Genomic DNA, 23,019 nt, shown 5'->3' with positions numbered 1-23,019 from the left:
TTAATTTTCAATCTTGAAAATAATGGCAACAAAAACTTTTGAGTTCTTTTAAACAATACTGAGACAACCTAACAGATCTAGAAAAGTTATTGCAGGTTCTCCACCTCAATTAAAAGAAAAAGTGTTCTGGATTTTCTCCTAAGGGAAAAAGAGAATAGAAAAGAAGAAAGGACTCTTCTAAAGGCACAGCTGCCTTGTAGAAATGGTTTACAGACTGCTCACTCCTACTTCTAGGAGAGAAATTCATCCTCTGTTCGACTCAGAGTTTGAAACTAAGCATGTGATTTTAAGTAACAGTAATTTTAAATAATAATGATGTAAAGAAACTGGACCCCTTTACCCTCAAACTGAAAACTGCTGATGATTAAGAAAATCAAGTAGCTCAAACAATTTAAAAATTGATATGTAAGTAACTCCAAAACAAAGTAATGAACTTTCACTTAAAATGGAAGAAAATCCTCTTCTATTCATTTTAGAGTGACTCACAGCTAAATCTGGAGGAGATTTTACAGATTATTTCACCAGTCTTCACTTTGAAGATAAGGAAATTGAGAGCTAAAGCACTGTGATTCAATTACCGATCCCCTGGAGAAGGGAAAGGCTACCCACTCCAGTATTGCGGCCTGGAGAATTCTATGGACTGCATATGTATAATCCATGGGGTCGCAAAGAGTCAGACACGACTGAGCGACTTTCACATATATTTTCTCACATCATTATTTCTTCCCTTATCTAATGCAGCTATAAATTTGTAAGTCAACATCCATCATGTTTTTCTGCCCTGTGAATACTACAGCTTCAAGGCAAGGACAGAGAAAAATTTTTAAGTTCCGATACTTCACATTTAAACCATCATAACAGCTTTGCTTAATAAGAATAAAATGAGTGTAAGTGAATAAAAGAATTATTATTTCCACCACTCAAATAAGGTTTCTGCCTCATAACTGGTCTACATACAAGCCATCTCTGGTTTTTGCACAATAGGAGCGCAAAACCGGGGGCAGGGACTTTAAAGAAAAGTTTCGCAATTCAAGAGAAAAATCCCTGGTGTGCCCTACATAGCTTCAAGCCTGCCTAGGGAGAACAGAATGCCTTTAAAGAAAGAAGGAGAAAAATTGTGGGCTGGAATAGGTCAGTTTCAGGATTTCTTCCAAGACTAACAGTCAATGAGAATTCAGAATTCAAAATACCGCATTACTGATCATCTTAATTTAACAACACAAAAACACAGTAAGATTCAAGTTCTTGAAAGTAAGAATATGCTTCCTTCTGAGAGACCTGCAGTTTTTCACACTCAAGCGTCTTTTTCAAAAGGGAAAACTGGAGCACTCGGGATTGCTCGTCGGAAGTCACTCAAACACGAGTCTACGGGACCAGGGTGGATCTAGCCTGCCGCAGTCATTGTATTAATCCTTCACATGGTCTGCCCGAAGCAATTTAGCGAAAAAACTTAAACCTCAGTATGTAGAAAACAGGTCTTATTAATTCCTAACCAAACTTTTTTTTTTTTTTAATGTTATCCTTTACATCTGGAAATCCCTAGTAAGTGACCTCCAGGACAGGTAGTTCGGCGCCAGGCGCGCTCCCGCCTAGGACCTTTGGGGGAAGGGACACAATTAGCTAAGTGGCAGGGCTGACTGGCGCGGGCCCCCGGGAAACTCTCGGCGCCGGATCCCAAGGCTGCTGCGGACCCGACGCACCTGCCGGGCAAAGGGGGTCAAAGGCGGTCCCTCACCTGCGACAACGCCCCCGCCCACCCTTACCTCCCGAGACGCTTACCTGGGGCGTCTGCCGAGGCCTGGCCCCTGGACGTGGCCGACTCGGCCCAAGCCAGGTGCGACGAGGGCCGACTCCAGGGCCGCGGGGTCCCGAGCGGCAGGTAGGAGGGGTTGGACTTCCGCCGAATCGCCACCCGCCTGAAGTTGTAGTCGCCCTCGCCGCTCATCTGGCCGCCTTCATTCGCGGCTCGGCGCCCGCTCCCGCCCTCATCCAGCCGCGAGCGCGCGCTCGGCGGGCACCTGAGGGGCGACCTGACCCAGGGGGGCGTCGCTTGCATGAGAGGCTCCGTGCGACTCGACAGGGGCAACTTCTGCTTCGAGTCGTCTGCAAGTGTCTCCGCGTCCCTTCCTCCCAGGACGCGCAAGGCCGCGCAGCGAGTTTGGCTCCGATTCCCTGTGCGGCAGCCGCCACGCCCGAGTCTCTGCGGCTAGCGCTCTCACCTGACGCCGCCGCTAGAGCGGCGGGTTCTGGCTACCGCCACCCCCTCCTCTCTGGACCAATCACCGGCAGACCCCCGAGAGCGCCGAGAGCTCGGCCTGTGAGCGCCACTGCTGCTGCCGCCTCCTCGTCTCTCCCGGGCAGTAGCCCAGGACGCGCGGTGCCGCCGGGAGCGTCCCGGGCAGCTCCGCCCTCCCTCTCCCCCGCCCCCTCCAGCTCCCTTCTCCCCTCCCCCGCCACTGGCCGACTGGAGCCAAGGGGGCGCTCACCTGCCGACGCAAACCTGGAGTGCTCCGAAGGTCAGCCGCGCTCGCCGGTGGGGCATACGCACCGGGCTCCGGAAGAAAGAAGAGATCATAACAGCTACTCTGAACTCTTTACAGGGCCTGCCATCCTCGCAGACGCGTAAGACAAGGGTCACACGTGTGTCTCAAGACGCTACTGAGCCCTTGATAATGATCTTGCTTATGTTTGGAGCTACCCAGTGAGGTAAGTATTTCAGATAAGGAAACCAAGACGCGGAACTTATACTGGGTCACTTAGTACTGCACGGCTAGAATGCTTACCCGAGGCTCTGCCCCAAAGTCTGGCCTTATCTCACTCAACCAAAAAATCTTGCCGGGAGCATCGAGACAGAGAAAGGTGAAAAGGTGCGTGAAAGTAAAAGAAAAGGTGGCGCTGATGATCCGCAGGTTTCCTGAAGAGCATCAGCCCCTCCATCACCACAAACACTTTTGGGGCTTCGTTAGTAATGCTCTTCAGAATCCTTTAATTTGTCGAGTCATTTTTTAGAAGCGTCAGCTAAATAGTAAATTGAATTTTTTTTTCCATTGGTTTGCTTACCTGCATTTTAGAATTCATTAAAGTGAAGAGGCTGAGTTACAAAACCACAGAGATAGGAGGTGAAAGAGCAGCGTTCCAAGTATACCAGCTGAAGCAGAAAGAATTCGCCAGCCATCACTCGCACCTTGGAAGTCACCCCACATTTTTCTCGGATGGACCTTCACCCAGGTAACATCTCTTCCATCTCCCTGAAGTATGTCCCATAACCCAGTCGTCCTCAAGAAGCCTTTTCGGAGGCAGTTCAACTGTCTTAGTCTCCTTGGCCATTACTCCAATAAATGTACCCTTTAGAAGAAACTACACGCATAGTTTTTAATGCATCCGTTCTGACCTTGTTAAAAGGAGCTTTTGCTCCCTTTGTATTTATTATCCCTGTATCACTGTATTGTAACTAACTATTGTTACTCTTTCTCTGTAATTGTGTTATCTACTACACTATATGATATCAGAAGTGATTTAAACAAGTGCTTTCACATATAAATGAATAATGAAAGAGGTTTTACCTCCGTATATATGTTAACTATAACTTAAATGCAAGTTTTTAACATAATTTATTTGGTTCAATAAAAAGGCAATGTGGGGTGGAAGCAAAAAAAAAAAAAAAGAAGGTGGTGTTGCAATCAATAATACCATACTGGAGAAGGCAATGGCAACCCACTCCAGTACTCTTGCCTGGAAAATCCCATGGGCGGAGGAGCCTGGTGGGCTGCAGTCCATGTGGTCTCGAAGAGTCGGACACGACTGAGCGACTTCACTTTCAGTTTTCACTTTCATGCATTGGAGAAGGAAATGGCAACTCACTCCAGTGTTCTTGCCTGGAGAATCCCAAGGACGAGGGAGGCTGGTGGGCTGTCGTCTATGGGATCGCACACAGTCAGACACGACTGAAGTGACTTAGCAGCAGCAACAGCAGCAACCTACTTCAGAGCGACCTATTTTTAAATGAGAGGATGATGGCAATCTTCTCTTTTAAAGAACTGGCTATTGATGAAAAGTTCCCCCCAAGTGCCTCCCTGCTACTATTCAGTATTGGTGCTTACTCTTTCTGTGGAGAACTGCAGTAAACATACCTATATGGGGCAAAAAGATATCTTATCACACATATGTAAGGCAGCAGTTTAATGCTTCCTCATTTGGATATTTTGACTTGTCTACATTATACATATTTCTGTTTCTTGGCTCAGGTTCACATTACGTAAGATAATATTAGTTTACAACAGTGGATGTCGTATTTTCAGGCATTCATACATCATCTGACATTTCCTCTAAATGTTATGATGCTTATTATTTTCTGATAGAAACCATTTCTAAAGGACTTTGCATTTGATGACTATATTTTTGCAACATTAAATAAATAAGAGGTCAACAGAACTTTATTTGTTCTCAAGTTATTATAGGCTAGAATAGAACAAAATTTTTGAAAATCATTGTAAATGATGATATAGTCCTTATGTACTATTTTATTTGCTTATATAGCCAACAGAAAGTTCAATAGTAATTCATTACCACATGTTGAGTGAGAACTGTGCTGGGTCCTGAAATACAGAGATGCATGCAATACATAGTTGCTTATACTCCATGTCTCCATGACTGAGACACTGCTGAATGCTGACTAAATCATGTATCTTTCCTTAGGCACACTAAGAGACTGATTTGAATCTTCCCTTACAGTTAGGTGGAGCCACCTAACTAAATTCTTCAAAACGTTTTGTGGGCAAAAGTAATGTGTGTCACCTTCAGGCCTGACTTTACCACACTGGACATCTTCTCCAACTGCCCCTTAGAATGCAAAGTGGCCAGTGGGGGAACCTGAGCCCTTAACCATGGTGGAGCCACTGTATGGAGAGGAGCTGGCAGCCCAGAATCACCCCTTTGCTGTGAATTAACACAAAATCAGACTAGCAAAATGCATAAGAAGACTAAACTAATTCACGTTCCTTAAATATTATCTTTATATGTTCTAGTGTGGCAAAAATTATGTATATATTATGTCTCAATTCTAATTAAAATGTTTTAAACAAACATTCAATTTAATTTTAACATAACCAGTCTCAGATTGGTCTAGTCCCTAATAAATAAGATAAAACCAAGAAGGAACACTCAAGAAAAAAAAAATGAATCAATAAGCAATTTCAGCTGTTGGCAGAACATCACTTCCAAAACTAGAATTTAAGAGAAATCAACACTTTATGGCAGATTCACTCATTTTAATCTCACTCAGTTCAGTTCAGTTCAGTCGCTCAGTCGTTTCCGACTCTTTGCGACCCCATGAATCACAGCACACCAGGCCTCCCTGTCCATCACCAACTCCCGGAGTTCACTCAAACTCACGTCCATCGAGTTGGTGATGCCATCCAGCCATCTCATCCTCTGTCGTCCCCTTCTCCTCCTGCCCCCAATCCCTCCCAGCATCAGGGTCTTTTCCAATGAGTCAACTCTTTGCATGAGGTGGCCAAAGTACTGGAGTTTCAGTTTCAGCATCAGTCCTTCCAATGAACACCCAGGACTGATCGCCTTTAGGATGGAGTGGTTGGATCTCCTTGCAGTCCAAGGGACTCTCAAGAGTCTTCTCCAACACCACAGTTCAAAAGCATCAATTCTTCAGCACTCAACCTTCTTCACAGTCCAACTCTCACATCCATACATGACCACAGGAAAAACCATAGCCTTGACTAGATGGACCTTAATTGGCAAAGTAATATCTCTGCTTTTCAATATACTATCTAGGTTGGTCATAACTTTCCTTCCAAGGAGTAAGCGTCTTTTGATTTCATGGCTGCAGTCACCATCTGCAGTGATTTTGGAGACCCCCAAAATAAAGTCTGACACTGTTTCCACTGTTTCTCCATCTATTTCCCATGAAGTGATGGGACCAGATGCCATGATCTTCATTTTCTGAATGTTGAGCTTTAAGCCAACTTTTTCACTCTCCTCTTTTACTTTCATCAAGAGGCTTTTTAGTTCCTCTTCACTTTCCGCCATAAGGGTGGTATCATCTGCATATCTGAGGTTAGTGATATTTCTCCCAGCAATCTTGATTCCAGCTTGTGCTTCTTCCAGCCCAGCGTTTCTCATGATGTACTCTGCATATAAGCTAAATAAGTAGGGTGACAATATACAGCCTTGACGTAGTCCTTTTCCTATTTGGAACCAGTCTGTTGTTCCATGTCCAGTTCTAACTGTTGCTTCCTGACCTGCATACAGGTTTCTCAAGAGGCAGGTCAGGTGCTCTGGTATTCCCATGTCTTTCAGAATTTTCCACAGTTTATTGTGATCCACACAGTCAAAGGCTTTGACATAGTCAATAAAGCAGAAATAGATGTTTTTCTGGAACTCTCTTGCTTTTTCCATGATCCAGCGGATGTTGGCAATTTGACCTCTGGTTCTTCCGCCTTTTCTAAAACCAGCTTGAACATCTGGAATTTCACAATTCACATATTATAGCTGAAGCTTGGCTTGGAGAATTTTGAGCATTACTTTACTAGCATATGAGATGAGTACAATTGTGCCGTCATTTGAGCATTGTTTGACATTGCCTTTCTTTGGGATTGGAATGAAAACTGACCTTTTCCAGTCCTGTGGCCTAGAGAAAGAAAAATATTTCTCTTGCTTTAATAATAAATTGTGTTATTTCCTCAGGAAATGAATTATAAATTTATTAGATTTTTGATGCTGTCACTGAGTAGGAATTTATGTAAATATCATTAAAGTAATAAAGGTCACTAAAAGGCATGAATTATACTGATTTTATGTAGTACTATTAGAGGCTGAAAAATTGTTGACTTAAAGAAAAACCCACAGTATGAAACACTGGGAAAGACTGAAGGCAGAAGGAGAAGAGGGCGTCAGAGGATGAGATGGCTGGATGGCATCACCAATGGAATGGACATGAACTTGGGCAAACTTTGGGAGATGGTGAGGGACAGGGAGGCCTGGCATGCTGCAGTACATGGGATCACAAAGAGTCGGGCACGACTGGGCAACTGAACAACAACAATGAATTTTAAGAGTTTCAAGTTTTATTCAGAGTCTTACTGAAGACCCTAGCCCAGGAGACAGTCTGTCAATAACTGAGTAAACTTCTCTGAAGAGGTTGGGGAGGAACCAGTTTATATTTATGAATTTTTTGCCTATGATATACATGTAGTCATGTGTGTGTGTGTGAGTTGCACAGTCGTGTCTCTTTGCGACCCCATGGACTGTAGCCCACCAGGCTCTTCTGTCCATGGAATTTTCTAGGCAAAAATACTGGAGTGGATTGCCATTCCCGTCTCCAGGGATCTTCCTGACCCAGCAATCCAAACCCTGTCTCCTGCATTGCAGGCAGATTCTTTACAGTCTGAGCCACCAGGGAAGCCCATAGTCATGCATACATCTTGGTAAAAGATTACAGTAGTCACCAAGAAGAGCTATCTTAACGTAATGATTTTAGGGCTTTTCTATGTATGAAAAGATGCAAGAATCCGGTAATTTAAATTCTTTCTGAGATATACATCTAACTATTTAAAGGCCTGTTATCCTCAGCACAGAGTGCTCATCCTGTTTTTTCATCCTGATTTCACCTCAGGGAATAGGGTTGGTAGCCAACTGCAGTGAGTTGTGACTTAACCCTTTTATATCTGGTTGATGAATGATGCTCCTTGTTTTTGTTGTTCACAATACAGAAGATAAATTCAAGAAGACCTAATTGAAGATGATATATTTATTTTAATAGAAACTTAGTAAACAGTATGATATTTTGAGTTGGCTCAAGTTGAGATTTCAATTGTTTATGTATATGCATAATTTATAATATGTTAATTTAATCTCTGGGCTTCCCTTGTGGCTCAGCTGCTACAGAATCCGCCTTCAATGCAAGAGACCTGGGTTCGATCCCTGGATTGGGAAGATCCCCTGGAGAAAGAAAAGGCTACCCACTCCAATATTCTGGCCTGGAGAATTCCATGGACTGTATAGTCCATGGGGTCGCAAAGAGTCGGACACAATTGAGTGACTTTCACTTCACAATTTAATCTTTATGTCTGTATCTTGACCAGGTATTGCATATATTAATAGCCTTTGTAAGAAAATGCATGTGTGCTAAGTCACTTCAGTTGTGTCTAACTCTTTGTGACCCTATGAATTATAGCCTGCCAGGCTCCTCCATCCATGGGATTCTCCAGGCAAGACTACTGGAGTGGGTTGCCATGCCTCCCTCCAGAGGATCTTCCCGAGCCAGGGATTGAACCCATGTCTCCTGCATTGCAGGTAGGTTCTTTACACTAGTGACATCCTGGGAAGCCCTGAAATAAAGACTATTTCTACTTCTTAGAACATTTGCACACATCTGAGGTGTCAACTGAAACTGTAAAGGTCCAAGTTTGGCTTGTACTTATATTGATAACTGTTGTTCCTTAAAGGAAAGTGATCAGTCAATATCTTTTTAAAAATTGTTTAGAAACTGGAAAGAAAGCAGTTACTTTCTAAAGAACATGGTTCATGGCATCATGGAGCCTATTATTCCATGAGATTTGAAACCTCAAGTTTCAAGTTCCTAGAGGATGTCAAAATTAAAGGAGACTTCAAAGTGAAGAGTTGGCCTGGTGGAGGAGATAAATAGTTACCCTAGTGTAAGGAGCAGGACACACAAGGGAGAGAAAGGCATAAGAGAAAGGGGATAGGAGAGAGATGGACAAAGTTGCACTTATAGGACATGGGAAGAAAGAAGTGAAGCTGGAGAAAAAGTAAGATCAGATCAAGAATTTTGTATGTCATGATTAAAGAGTTAGAACTTTAAAGGAAATAATGCCATTTGCAGCAACATGGATGGAACTAGAGATTATCATACTTAGTGAAATCAGAAAGAGAAAGACAAATACCATATGATATCACTTGTGTATGGGAATCTAAAATATGACATGAATGAGCCTATCTACAAAGCAGAAACAGTCTCACAGACATAAACGACTTGTGATTGCCAAAGGGCAGGGGGTAGAATGGGTAGACTGGGAGTCTGGGGTTAGCAGAAGCAAACTATAGAATGGATGGACAGCAAGGTCCCACTGTATAGCACAGGAATCTATATTCAGTGTCTTGGGGTAAGCCATAATGAAAATGAATATAAAAATTGTAACTGAGTCACTTTGCTGTATAGCAGAAATTAACACAACCTTGTAAATCGACTGTACTTCAATTTTAAAGAGAAGACTTTATTCTGATGCAGAAGGCTTTTAAATTTTAAGCCAGAAATGATGTTATTACATTTGCATTTTAGCAATCACCATAGCCATCCACATCCCTTCTTTTTATCCCATTAGATCAAAAAATACTGATCAAAGGACTTCCTTGGTGGTCCAGTGGCTAAGACTCTGCGTTCCCAGTGCAGGGGACTCGGGTTCAATCCCTGGTCAGTGAACTAGATACCACATGCCACAGCTAAAGGTCCTGTGTGCTACAACTAAGACCTGGTGCAGCCAAATAAATAAATATTTTTGAAAATGTTGATCAATACCAAAATATTCAATCTCAAAGGATATACCACCTCCAAGACTGACTGAATGAATGAATGAATAATGCATGAAATATTTGGGAAATTTACTTACATCTGGAACATATATTAAGTTAAAAAAATTTTTTTCTTTATCCCTGTGACAGATCCTCACATCTTTCTGTTACCTACATTATGGGTTTGTTTTTTAATTTAGTTTTTGTTGTAGTGGTTTGTTTGTGATTTGTTAAACATCTCTTATATAAAAGTTGCTAAACTATCTTATTGGTTGCCAGGACAATTAGAGCATGGATTAATGGAATGCAATTCTATACTCTTACACTCTTCTTTTCAGGAAATACAGCTCAAAGATACTGAATACTCAAGCTTTCCATGTGTTACTAACTATTTTGGTTGCTTAATTAGCAGTAAGTATTGATGTACATGCTTTCCATAGGCCAATTTAGTGCTGTGAAACAGTAGCCTATGAAATAGGCAGGAACAGAATATAAAGATTAGTTTATTAGTTCCAGGGGCTACATCCCCTAAAATGCTTGGGTTTTTCTTTGTTTGTTTTTGAGTAGGAAACATGGAGATACCTATCTGACAAGTATTTGCTAATATCATGTTTGCACCCATTACTAATGTTATTAATACTGCATTTATACCTGTTGCTCTATTTCTGTATCTTTCTACAGAAATATATTCTAAGATCTTTGTTTTAAGTCCAGATTATAGTGAAATCTCTTTGGAGACATTTTAAATGCATTTAAACCCACCATGCAGATCTACAATGCATAAACTCACTTATTATGAGGTATTCAAAGGAGTTAAACTCTTAGAAAATAGGATGGTAGTTGCTGTGGGTTGGAAGAGGGAGGAAAGGGGAGCAGTTGTTCAGTGGGTGTAGAGCTTTGGTTTTACAAGAGGGAAAAGCTTGAAAGTATGTTGCCCAATAATGTGCAGATAGTTAACACTACTGTATTATACACTTAAGATGGTAAATTTCATGCTATGTGTTTTTATCATTATTACCAAAAAAAAAAAATCAAACCCCTCAATGACCAAGTTTACAACACATATACAATGGTATATTTTATCAGGAGCTATTTGGATTTTAGCAATTATATGATGCCATTGATTTAAAGATGAAACCCAATTTCAGAGATGTGAAAAAGTAAAAAGAGAAAAAACATGTCCTAAAATGGAAGAAATGTGGTATACATATATTTGCATATAAATATTAATACCACTTTCTGTACTTTTATAAATTAAAATAAAGTTCTGGTAGAATTAGTCTAAATCTTTCTATACTGCCTGATTTGAATAAATTTCCTTTATTGAATATTTGTTTATTTTTATTTATATTTATTTAAGTTTATTTACTCATTGCTGGAAGAGGTGAAATAGTCCAGGATTGACAAGAGCAAATTAATGGTGGAGTATATAAAGAAGTCAAAGCAAAAGCAACATCCAGTTGTGGATGTGACTGGCGATGGAAACAAAGTCCGATGCTATAAGAACAATATTGCATAGGAACCTGAAATGTTAGATCCATGAATCAAGGTAAATTGGAAGTGGTCAAACAGGAGATGGCAAGAATGAACATCAACATTTTAGCAATCAGTGAACTAAAATGGACTGGAATAAGTGAATTTAACTCAGATGACCATTGTATCTACTACTCCATTATATCTACTACTCCCATGGACTATACAATCCATAGAATTCTCTAGGCCAGAATACAGAATTGGGTAGCCTTTCCCTTCTCCAAGGGATCATCCCAACCCAGGGATCAAACCCAGGTCTCCCGCATTGCAGGTGGATTCTTTACCAACTGAGCCACAAGGGAAGCCCGAAAAGCAGTACTTGGATGCAGTCTGAAAAATAACAGAATGATCTCCATTCGTTTCCAAGGCAAACCATTCAATATCACAGTAATCCAAGTCTATGCCCCAATCAGTAATGCTGAATAAGCTGAAGTTGAGTGGTTCTATGAGGACCTACAAGACCTTCTAAAACTAACACCCAAAAAAGATGTCCTTTTCATTATAGGGGACTGGGATGCAGAAGTAGGAAGTCAAGAGATACCTGGAGTAACAGTCAAGCTTGGCCTTGGAGTACAGAATGAAGCAAGGCAAAGGCTAACAGAGTTTTGCCAAGAGAACACACTGGTCATAGCAAACACCCTCTTCCAACAACACAAGAGAAGACTCTATATATGGACATCACCAGATGGTCAATACTGCAATCAGATTGATTATATTCTTTGCAGCCAAAGATGGGGAAGCTCTATGCAGTCAGCAAAAACAAGACCGGGAGCTGACTGTGGCTCAGATCATGAACTCCTTATTGCCAAATTCAGACTTAAATTGAAGAAAGTAAGGAAAACCACTAGACCATTCAGGTGTGACCTAAATCAAATCCCTTATAATTGATTATACAGTGGAAGTGACAAATTGATTCAAGGGATTAGATCTGATAGAAAAGCTATGGATGGAGGTTCGTGACACTGTACAGGACGCAGTGATCAAGACCATTCCCAAGAAAAAGAAATACAAAAAGGCAAAATGACTGTCTGAGGAGGCCTTACAAATAGCTGTGCAAAGAAGAGAAATGAAAGGCAGAGGAGAAAAGATAAGATATACCCATCTGAATGCAGAGTTCCAAAGAATAGCAAAGAGAGATAAGAAAGCCTTCCTCAGTGATCAATGCAAAGAAATACAGGAAAACAATAGAATGGAAGTTGGTGATGGACAGGGAAGCCTGGTATTCTGCAGTCCATGGGGTTGCAAAGAGTCAGACATGACTGAGTGACTGAACTGAGCTGATAGAATAGGAAAGACTAGAGATCTTTTCAAGAAAATTAGACATACCAAGGGAACATTTCATGCAAGGATGGGCACAATAAAGGACAGAAATGATACGGACCTAAGAGAAGCAGAAGATATTAAGAAGAGGTGGCAACAATACACAGAACAACTATACAAAAAAGATCATACCCAGACAACCATGATGTTGTGCTCACTCACCTAGAGCCAGATATCCTGGAGTGCGACATTGATTGAGCCTTAGGAATCATTACTACAAACAAACCTAGAGGAGGTGATGGAATTCCAATTGAGCTATTTCAGATCCTAAAGATGATGCTGTGAAAGTGCTGCACTCAATATGCCAGCAAATTTGGGAAACAGCAGTAGCCACAGGGCTGGAAAAGGTCAGTTTTCATTCCAATTCCAAAGAAAGGCAATGCCAAAGAATGTTCAAACTACCACACAATTTTACTCATCTCACACACTAGCAAAGTAATGCTCAAAATTCTCCAGGCTAGGTTTCAATGGTATGTGAACCGTGAACCTCCAGATGTTCAAGCTGGATTTAGAAAAGGCAGAGGAATCAGAGATCAGTTTGCCAATATTGTTGGATCATCAAAAAAGCAAATGTCCAGAAAAACATCTGCTTTATCGACTACACCAAAGCCTTTGACTGTGTAGATCACAACAAACTGTGGAGAATTCTGAAAGAGATGGGAATACCAGACCACTTACCTGACTCCTGAGAAATCTGTATGCAGGTCAAGAAGCAACAATTAGAACTGGACTTGGAACAACAGACTGGTTCCAAATTGGGAAAGGAGGACATCAGGCTGTACATTGTCACCCTGCTTATTTAACTTATATGCAGAGTACATCATGCGAAATGCCAGGCTGGATGAAGCACAAGCTGGAATCAAGATTACTGGGAGAAATATCAATAACCCCAGACATGCAGATGACACCACCTTATGGCAGAAAGCGAAGAAAAACTCAAAAGCCTCTTGATGAAAAAGAGGAGAGTGAAAAACTTGGCTTAAAACTCAACATTCAGAAAACTAAGATCATGGCATCTGGTACCATCACTTCATGGCAGATATATGGGGAAACATTGGAAACAGTGACAGACTTTATTTTTTTGAGCTCCAAAATTACTGCAGATAGTGACTGCAGCCATGAAATAAAAAGACGCTTGCTCCTTGAAAGAAAAGCTATGACCAACCTAGACAGTTTATTTAAAAATCAGAGACATTACTTTGCTGACAAAGGTCTGTGTAGTCAAAGCTATGGTTTTTCCAGTAGTCATGTATGGATGTGAGAGTTGAACTATAAAGAAAGCTGAGTGTCAAAGAATTGATGCTTTTGAACTGTGGTGTTGGAGAAGACTCTTGAGAGTCCCTTGGACTGCAAGGAGATCCAACCAGTCAATCCTAAAGGAAATCAATCCCGAGTATTCACTGGAAAGACTGATGTTGAAACTGAAACTCCAATACTTTGGCCACCTGATGTGAAGAACTGACTCACTGAAAAAGACCCTGATGCTGGGAAAGATTGTGGGCAGGAGGAGAAGGGGATGACAGAAGATGAGATGGTTGGATGGCATCACCGACTCGATGGACATGAGTTTTCACAAGCTCCATCAGTTGGTGATGGACAGGGAAGACTGGCATGCTGCAGTCCATGGGATTGCAAAGAGTTGGACACAACTGAGTGACTGAACTGAACTCAACTGATATAAAGAAGTTAGATAATTTATTACAGCGTCATAAAAGCCGCATGTCTCATTCAATAAGGTGTGTTCTTTTTTTCTATTTGGTTTTATACACCTTAAAAACATCACTTTAAAAATTGATTACAAATTTAAAGAATGTGGCAAATACTCTTTGTTGTTTACTCAACTGCCATCCCCACTTTTCCTTGTTAACAAAACCCAGTTTCATTCAAATGTTGATATTAATGTTGTCTGATAGGTTGTGCTTGTTCATAAAAAACTGGATACGGTCAGGCAATTTTCTTTGCCAAGTGTTGAGTTGGGAGGAGCATATGATATGGTTCTGAGTCTAGAGTGGAAATAGGCTGTGGATTTCTGGAAAGGATTTTCTTCCTCAATAAGAGAACTCATTAAAAGGAACCCACTCCATATCTACCTTCTTCCTGCTGCTGCTGCTGCTAAGTTGCTTCAGTCATGTCCGACTCTGTGCAGCCCCATAGACAGCAGCCCACCAGGCTCCACCGTCCCTGGGATTCTCCAGGCAAGAACATTGGAGTGGGTTGCCATTTCCTTCTCCAGTGCAGGAAAGTGAAAAGTGAAAGAAGTCACTCAGTCTTGTCCGACGCGTCGTGACCCCATGGACTGCAACCCACCAGGTTCCTCTGTCCATGGGATTTGCTAGGCAAGAGTACTGGAGTGGGGTGCCATTGCCTTCTCCACCTTCTCCCTACTCCTCTTGATTTTAGATGTGGTTTTGTAGAGCTACAGAGTAAGTCCTGAACTACTGTAGCCATCTGGTGACCCAGAGGGAAGATGATACCAATCTGTTGAGGGTGGCAGAACAGGATGCTGGAAAGAATCCTGGGCATTGCTAAATTTAATATGCTACTGAATCAACCCTGAAACTTCCTACCTCTTGAATCCTTAATAAGTGACAAAATAAACTCTCCTAGTTGTTAAGCCACTATCAGTCAGGTTTTTTGGTTACTTATAGCCAAAAGCATTGGAGAAGGCAATGGCAACTCACTCCAGTACTCTTGTCAGGAAAATCCCATGGACAGAGGAGCCTGGTGGGCTGCAGTCCATGGGGTCGTTAAGAGTTGGACATGACTGAGCGACTTCACTTTCACTTTTCACTTTCATGCATTGGAGAAGGAAATGGCAACCCAATCCAGTGTTCTTGCCTGAAGAACCCCAGGGACAGTGGAGCCTGGTGGGCTGCTGTCTATGGGGTTGCACAGAGTTGGACACAAGTGAAGTGACTTAGCAGCAGCAGCCAAAAGCATACATACAAAATTCAGCTTTTGAACATTCAAAGATGCAAGTGTGCATTTGCATGTCCAGTCACAATGATTGTCTGGTGTACATTGTCATGTGCATGCATTCTCTACAAGTAGTTGTGCTTTTGTGTACTTTACTGCTTGGTACTGTACAGAATATAGCAGTACTTTATTTCAAGTCCAAAATGTGTGGAAGCAAGTGTAAAAGCAGTGGTGATGTAGCTCGTATTGATAAGAAGCACCAAGCAATAACAGTGGAGACAAAGTGAAAATAATTGAAGGGAGCAAGGCGAAAAGATGGTAGAGGCTTACATTCTTACAACACGATTATTCAACCATCGGCACAATTCTAAAGAACAAGGACAAGAGCATGGAACGTGTGAAGTCGACAGTGCCAATGATGCCAACAATAATAATATCAAAGATGCATGGAAAAATGATGGAGGAAACGGAGTAACTTCTCAGAGTATGGATGTAGGATCAGTTCAGTTCAGTTCAGTTCAGTCGCTGAGTCGTATCCGACTCTTTGCGACCCCATGAATCGCAGCACGCCAGGCCTCCCTGTCCATCACCATATCCCGGAGTTCACTCAGATTCACCTCCATCGAGTCAGTGATGCCATCCAGCCATCTCATCCTCTGTCATCCCCTTCTCTTCCTGCTCCCAATCCCTCCCAGCATCAGAGTCTTTTCCAATGAGTCAACTCTTCGCATGAGGTGGCCAAAGTACTGGAGTTTCAGCTTTAGCATCATTCCTTCCAAAGAAATCCCCAGGTTGATCTCCTTCAGAATGGACTGGTTGGATCTCCTTGCAGTCCAAGGGACTCTCAAGAGTCTTCTCCAACACCACAGTTCAAAAGCATCAATTCTTCGGCGCTCAGCTTTTTCTTCACAGTCCAACTCTCACATCCATACATGACCACAGGAAAAACCATAGCCTTGACTAGACGGATCTTAGTCGGCAAAGTAATGTCTCTGCTTTTGAATATACTATCTAGGTTGGTCATAACTTTTCCTCCAAGGAGTAAGCGTCTTTTGATTTCATGGCTGCAGTCACCATCTGCAGTGATTTTGGAGACCCAAAAAATAAAGTCTGACACTGTTTCCCCTATTTCTCCATCTATTTCCCATGAAGTGATGGGACCAGATGCCATGATCTTCATTTTCTGAATGTTGAGCTTTAAGCCAACTTTTTCACTCTCCTCTTTTACTTTCATCAAGAGGCTTTTTAGTTCCTCTTCACTTTCTGCCATAAGGGTGGTGTCATCTGCATATCTGAGGTTATTGATATTTCTCCCAGCAATCTTGATTCCAGCATGGGTTTCTTCCAGTCCAGCATTTCTCATGATGTACTCTGCATATAAGCTAAATAAGCAGGGTGACAATATACAGCCTTGACGTACTCCTTTTCGTATTTGGAACCAGTCTGTTGTTCCATGTCCAGTTCTAACTGTTGCTTCCTGACCTGCATACAGATTTCTCAAGAGGCAGGTCAGGTGGTCTGGGATTCCCATCTCTTTCCGAATTTTCCACAGTTTATTGTGATCCACACAGTCAAATACAGCTTTGACATAGTCAATAAAGCAGAAATATATGTTTTTCTAGAACTCTCTTGCTTTTTTGATGATTAGCAGATGTTGACAATTTGACCTCTGGTTCCTCTGCCTTTTATAAAACCAGCTTGAACATCTGGAAGTTCACAGTTCATATATTGCTGAAGCCTGGCTTGGAGAATTTTAAGCATTACTTTACTAGCGTGTGAGATGAGTGCAATTGTGCGGGAGTTTGAGCATTCTTTGGCATTGCCTTTCTTTGGGATTGGAATGAAAACTGACCTTTTCCAGTCCTGTGGCGACGGCTGAATTTTCCAAATTTGCTGGCATATTGAGTGCAGCACTTTCACACCATCATCTTTCAGGATTTGAAATAGCTCAACTGGAATGCCATCACCTCCACTAGCTTTGTTCGTAGTGATGCTTTCTAAGGCCCACTTGACTTCACATTCCAGGATGTCTGGCTCTAGATGAGTGATCACACCATCGTGATTATTTGGGTAGTGAAGATCTTTTTTTGTACAGTTCATCTATGTATTCTTGCCACCTTTTCTTAATATCTTCTGCTTCTGTTAAGTCCACACCATTTCTGTCCTTTATCGAGCCCATCTTTGCATGAAATGTTCCCTTGGTATCTCTAATTTTCTTGAAGAGATCTCTAGTCTTTCCCTTTCTGTTCTTTTCCTCTATTTCTTTGCATTGATCGCTGAAGAAGGCTTTCTTATCTTTTCTTTCTATTTTTTGGAATTCTGCATTCAGATGCTTATGTTTCCTTTTCTCCTTTGCTTTTCAACTCTCTTCTTTTCACAGCTATTTGTAAGGCCTCCCCAGACAGCCATTTTGCTTTTTTGCAATTCTTTTCCATGGGGATAGTCTTGATCCCTGTCTCCTGTACAATGTCACGAACCTCATTCCATAATTCATCAGGCACTCTTATCTATCAGATCTAGGCCCTTAAATCTATTTCTTACTTCCACTGTATAATCATAAGGGATTTGATTTAGGTCATACCTGAAGGGTCTAGCAGTTTTCCCTACTTCCTTCAATTTGAGTCTGAATTTGGTAATAAGGTGTTCATGATCTGAGCCACAGTCAGCTCCTGGTCTTGTTTTTGTTGACTGTATAGAGCTTCTCCATCTTTGGCTGCAAAGAATATAATCAATCTGATTTCGGTGTTCACCATCTGGTGATGTCCATGTGTAGAGTCTTCTCTTGTGTTGTTGGAAGAGGGTGTTTGCTATGACCAGTGCATTTTCTTGGCAAAACTCTATTAGTCTTTGCCCTGCTTCATTCTGCATTCCAAGGCCAAATTTGCCTGTTACTCCAGGTGTTTCTCGACTTCCTACTTTTGCATTCCAGTCCCCTATAATGAAAAGGACATCTTTTTTAGGTGTTAGTTCTAAAAGGTCTTGTAGGTCTTCATAGAACCGTTCAACTTCAGTTTCTTCAGCGTTACTGGTTGGGGCATAGACTTGGATTACCGTGATACTGAATGGTTTGCCTTGGAGACGAACAGAGATCATTCTGTCATTTTTGAGATTGCATCCAAGTACTGCATTTCGGACTCTTGTTGCCCATGATGGCTACTCCATTTCTTCTGAGGGATTCCTGCCTGCAGTAGCAGATATAATGGTCATCTGAGTTAAATTCACCCGTTCCAGTCCATTTTAGTTCGATGATTCCTAGAATGTTGACGTTCACACTTGCCATCTCTTGCTTGACCACTTCCAATTTGCCTTGATTCATGGACCTGACATTCCAGGTTCCTATGCAATATTGCTCTTTACAGCATCGGACCTTGCTTCTATCACCATTCATATCCACAGCTGGGTATTATTTTTGCTTTGGCTCCATCCCTTCATTCTTTTTAGAGTTATTTCTCCACTGATCTCCAGTAGCATATTTGGCACCTACAGACCACCTAACCTGCCTCTTGAGAAATCTGTATGCAGGTCAGGAAGCAACAGTTAGAACTGGACATGGAACAACAGACTGGTTTCAAATATGAAAAGGAGTACGTCAAGGCTGTATATTGTCACCCTGCTTATTTAACTTATATGCGGAGTACATCATGAGAAACGCTGGACTGGAAGAAACCCATGCTGGAATCAAGATTGCCAGGAGAAATATCAATAACCTCAGATATGCAGATGACACCACCCTTATGGTAGAACATGAAGAGGAGCTAAAAAGCCTCTTGATGAAAGTGAAAGAGGAGAATGAAAATGTTGGCTTAAAGCTCAGCATTCAGAAAATGAAGATCATGGCATTCGGTCCCATCACTTCATGGGAAATAAATGGGGAAACAGTAGAAACAGTGTCAGACTTTCTTTTGGGGGGCTCCAAAATCATTGCAGATGGTGACTGCAGCCATGAAATCAAAAGACGCTTACTCCTTGGAAAAAAAGTTATGACCAACCTAGATAGCATATTCGAAAGCAGAGACATTACTTTGCCAACTAAGGTCCGTCTAGTCAAGGCTATGGTTTTTCCTGTGTTCATGTATGGATGTGAGAGTTGGACTGTGAAAAAGGCTGAGCCCGAAGAATTGATGCTTTTGAACTGTGGTGTTGGAGAAGACTCTTGAGAGTCCCTTGGACTGCAAGGAGATCCAACCAGTCCATTCCGAAGGAGATCAATCCTGGGATTTCTTTGGACAGAATGATGCTGAAGCTCCAGTACTCTGGCCACCTCATGTGAAGAGTTAACTCATTGGAAAAGACTCTGATGCTGGGAGGGATTGGGGGCAGGAGGAGAAGGGGATGACCGAGGATGAGATGGCTGGATGGCATCACTGACTCGATGGACGTGAGTCTGAGTGAACTCCGGGAGTTGGTGATGGACAGGGAGGCCTGGCGTGCTGCAATTCATGGGGTCGCAAACAGTTGGACAAGACTCAGCAACTGAACTGAACTGAACTGAACTGAACTGAACTGAACTTGGGAGTTCCTCTTTCAGTATCCTATCATTTTGCCTTTTCATACTGTTCGTGGCGTTCTCAAGGCAAGAATACTAAAGTAGTTTGCCATCAGCATCGGTGTCAAGTCCCACTCAGTTTATTCCTGATTCAAGAGAAAGCTAAAAGCCTTTATGAAGACTTGAAGATACACAGCAAAGAATCAGAGGGCACCAATTTTAATGCTAGCCATGACTAGTTTCATAATCCCTGAGTCAGAAGATCCCCTGGAGGAGGATCTCATGGGTAGAGGAGCATGGTGGGCTACAGTCCATAGGATGCAAAGAGACAGACACGTCTGAAGCTACTTAGCATGAGCGCATCCATGACTGGTTTATAAGTTCAAGACTAGAGCAACCTTCACAAAGTAAAAGTGGTGAGGCAGCGAGTGCAGATATGGGAGGTGCCCAGGAATTTAAAAAAACTCTTTAGGATATTATTAATGAAGGCATGTACCATAGTGATGAAGACCTGATGGAATTGGAGGCCCAGAGAAAGGATGAAGAGAGACAACAGGAAGAATTAACTGAAGAACCTAAGAGATTCATGAAAAAATGGTAAGGGAATTTTCTTTATTTGAGAAGGCACTGTTAGTTATTGAGGCACAAGACTGGAATGGAGAGTGGTACACAAAGGATGTAGCACCTGTTGAAAGGCAATTCTGTGCTACCACAATGTCTATGATGAGAAAAAAAAAAAAAAAAAGAGCTACTACCTAGACATCACTGGGTCATTTTTATAAGAGGGCAGACAGAATTGAATCCAGCAAGGAACCAGCGCCTGTGCCATCAACATTAGGCATGAGAGAAACTGCAACCTGCCCTCCATTTCCTATTGCTGATGATTCTTCAGCTCTACCATCTCCCACCCCATCTTCCTCCTCCAGTCAGTAACTCTTCTTGCCTGTTCACTTGATGCCAGCCCTTGTATGCCATTTGTTGTACTCTACCTCTGTACTTTTCAAGGTACTGTACTGTAAGATTTTAAATATTAATTTGTGTTATTTTATATGTATTATTTGTGTGAAAAGTATTATAAACCTAGTACAGTACAGTACTACATAACCGATTGTATCAGTTGAGTACCTAGGATAACTGTTGGACTTAAATTGGACTTAGGAATGTGTTCTGGGAAAGGAACGCATTTATATGTAGAGGACTTTCTGTACTGATACAGGAAAAAATAGTTTATCCAAATTTTAAGAAAAGCACTTGAGGGACTTCCCCAGTGGTCCTGTGGTTAAGACTTCATACTTTCAGTGCAGGGGATCATGGGTTTGGTCCCTGTCTGGGAACTAAGATCCCGCATGCTTCACAGTGCATCCAAAAAAGAAAGAAAAAAAAGCGCTTGAAGTTATAACATTGCAAAGCCTTACACTTAAAGATTTTATTATTTATTACTTGAAAAGGTTTTATTTTAGGATTTATACATATCCCTTTGTTGTTTTTGAGTAAGATTATCTAGATAAGAGGTCAGCAAACTGTGACCTGGACCAAACCTAACCCACAGTTTCTTCTATGGCCCATGAACTAACAATGGGTTTTTTGCCTTGTTTTCCTTTTGTTTTGACTCCACTGCCCTGCATCCAGGTTCTTAGTTCCCCCACCAGGAACTGAACCTAAACCCCATATTGTGGAAGCACAAAGTCTTAACCACTGGACCACCAGGGAAATCCTCTAACAATTGTTTTTATTTTTTAAATAGTTAGAGAAAAATCAGAGGAAGAATATTCCATAATATATATGAATTATGTAAAATACTAATTTATTAAATAAAGTTTCATTGAAACCCAATCAAGAGTTTATACCTGCTTTTATACCACAGCAATGGCATTGAGTAGTTTGGACAGAGACCAGATAAAGAGCAAAGTTGAAAATATTTACTACCTGGTCCTTTATAGAGAAAGTTTGTTGACTTTTGATGTAGATGGAAATAAGAAATTTACATAAAAGTTTCATTTGATTTTGAAAAGTGATCAAACTATTATCAAAAACTATAATTTAAGCTCTGCCTTTGTACATCCCATAACAATGTCAACAGAAAGTAACATACATGTAAGACTGTAATGCCAATCTACAATTATAAATTTACATCTTTCTCCAGTATCACCATTGCTTTATTACAAGGCTGACACCTCTGTAAGCATTTGCAGTAGCCCGCATAGCTCTGAATTATTAGAATACAAAATAACCATATTCAAGACATCCTAAAATTTCCCTAGAAAAAGAGATAAAGTAGAAATTTGAAATCATTGATATTATTTACGCAGTACTTCCAGTAGAGGCTTTTTCTAAAGTAGACACAAATAGATATATGATAAACATTATAATGAAAATAGTAGCAATCAGAAAAAAAATTTTTTTTAAAGGAATAAACATTTTCATGTGAATGATTTTCAATTTGTCATGTGAAAACAGACTCCTAGTTTTTGAGTCTCAAAGCACAAAGCAAAACCTTTATTCTTGGAATGTATCACCTGCCACCATATATTATTCTTATGTATATGTACGTGCTAAGTCTCTTGAGTTGTGTACAACTCCTTGCGACCCTATGAACTGTAGCCCGCCAGGCTCCTCTGTCTGAGGATTCTCCAGGCAAGAATACTGGAGTGGGTGGCCATGCTCTCCTCCAGGGGATCTTCTCCACCCAGGGATCAAGCCTGCATCTCTTATGTCTCCTGCATTGGTAGGTGGTGGGTTCTTTACTACAAGCGCCACCTAGGATACCTTTGTCTGAGTTTCCTTTCTAGATTGTAAGCTCCTTCTTGGCAGTTCATCTAATTCATATCCTCTGTAGCATCTTGTACAGTGACTTCCGCATAGTAAAATACTCAGTGAAATTTACTGAAGAAAAATGCATGTAAGGAAAAGATTCATGACCATTAACAGTATTCCTCCTAAAGAAATGGTCTGTAAGTAGTCAGAAATTTAGATGGCAATTTCTGTATAAAGATTTTAATGGTGTAATTATTTGAAATAGTAAAAGTCTAGAAGTAACTTAAATATCCAATAATAGGAGATACTTCTGTTTTAAAAAGAATATAAAAAACCATTTACATTTATATTTTATAAAATATTTTAAAAGAATATAAATATAAAAAGATTAATAGATGTTTGTCTTTTAAAAAAAAGAAAAAGCATGACTTATCCATCCCATAGAATATTATGCCAGTCTTAAAAAT

The 23,019-nt window shown here is 41.1% G+C and overlaps 1 long non-coding RNA gene across 1 annotated transcript in view; it reads left to right on the top strand.

Annotated features, from left to right (window-relative positions):
- Positions 1–2,555: 2,555 nt before the first annotated feature.
- Positions 2,556–23,019, top strand: part of LOC120861162 — a 45,821-nt gene continuing 25,357 nt past the window's right edge. Inside the window, exons 1-2 of the long non-coding RNA XR_005720500.1 lie at positions 2,556–2,706; positions 3,072–3,228. This is a non-coding gene — a long non-coding RNA (uncharacterized LOC120861162). The remainder of the gene's footprint in view (positions 2,707–3,071; positions 3,229–23,019) is intronic.

This window comes from Oryx dammah, unplaced genomic scaffold, assembly GCF_014754425.2.
Source record: "Oryx dammah isolate SB20612 unplaced genomic scaffold, SCBI_Odam_1.1 HiC_scaffold_11229, whole genome shotgun sequence".
Lineage (NCBI taxonomy): Eukaryota > Metazoa > Chordata > Mammalia > Artiodactyla > Bovidae > Oryx > Oryx dammah.
This window is presented reverse-complemented; position numbering and strand designations above follow the sequence as displayed.